This window comes from Sinocyclocheilus anshuiensis, unplaced genomic scaffold (assembly GCF_001515605.1).
Source record: "Sinocyclocheilus anshuiensis isolate Anshui unplaced genomic scaffold, SAMN03320099.WGS_v1.1 scaffold1373, whole genome shotgun sequence".
NCBI lineage: Eukaryota > Metazoa > Chordata > Actinopteri > Cypriniformes > Cyprinidae > Sinocyclocheilus > Sinocyclocheilus anshuiensis.
Window position 1 is genome coordinate 277287 of NW_015548285.1, and position 1178 is coordinate 278464.

Consider the following 1178-nt stretch of genomic DNA (forward strand, 5'->3'; position numbering starts at 1 on the left):
CACACAGCGTCTCCCTGACATGGCTGCTTCAACACTAACTGCGGTTACTGAAACCACGCCTTCTTTCTTTGCGTGCACATTTGGGCGCATTATGCAAATATTCCCACATAGTGACCTAGATATGTGGGGGCGCGTTAGAACGAGCCGTTTTAGGGGGGTGTGGCAGAGTCTTAACTTTGATAAAGAATATCTCTTTGGTTTTGAGACTTTAGTCTTTGCAACTTTAGGGATCTTATCTATTCACGAACAGCTTGTAACACTCCAAAGAGAAAGGAAAACTTGAAATCGCATCATGTGACCCCTTTAAAATTGGCTATCGTCGAAGGTGCATGACATCTAAGCGCATTTCCTCTTCCCTCTTAGATAATAGGTTGTTTGCACATGACGTCACTGATGACGCGCGAAATGCAGCTGGAGGGCAGGAAGTGATTTTTCTCCATAGAAGTCACTAGCAGAAACTCCAAATGCCTGTGTTTTGCGTTGTTTATGGATGCTTAAATTGGCCAAACCGAGAAACCACAAGGAGCTTTTATCGTGTACGAAAATGTGTTGTTCATAAGTGGGGAAAAGTCAAGAAATTGATTGAAAAACGCAGGAAAAAGTGGCTTGTAAACCTGTCTGCGGTCGGGAGGAGCGAAGCTCGTGTGATAATGCTCGTGCGTGTAAATGGTTATTATAGGATATAATAATATATTAAGATATTAATAAAGATATAAATAGATTGGGCTGCCACCTCTCACGCATTGTGACAGTCAGAATTCACTCAGTGCTAAACGACACATGTAGACACGTAAATAAGATATTATTTGCAGTTCAGGGAGCTTCACTGATTATAAAGGAACATCGTGAGATTGTGATCAGTTTAAGTGAGTGACAGCTTTTTAGTGATTATATGGAAGCGCTATTTGGTCGCTTTCTAGGCAGGCTATAATCAATTCAGAATTTGAATAAAAGTTTTGTTTTAGGTGCTGCTAACAGGACCAGTGGCCACATACCCTGTACATGCAGCAAAGTTTCAGGATTGACTGAAAAAGAACGGATGAGATACAGGAAAGTCGGTAATGTAGGCTACTGTTTTAGGCATGATGCATAGGCATATAGTGCTTTCATTGAATTGCTGCACACCCAATGCGCCTTACAATCGTATGAGGGGATCTCTCTTCAACCACCACGCTATT

General features: G+C 41.8%; 1 protein-coding gene across 1 annotated transcript in view; it reads left to right on the forward strand.

Annotated features, from left to right (window-relative positions):
* LOC107655865 (polymeric immunoglobulin receptor-like) overlaps nt 1–1178 on the forward strand; it is a 20123-nt gene that overhangs the window by 16965 nt on the left and 1980 nt on the right. The window lies entirely within an intron of this gene.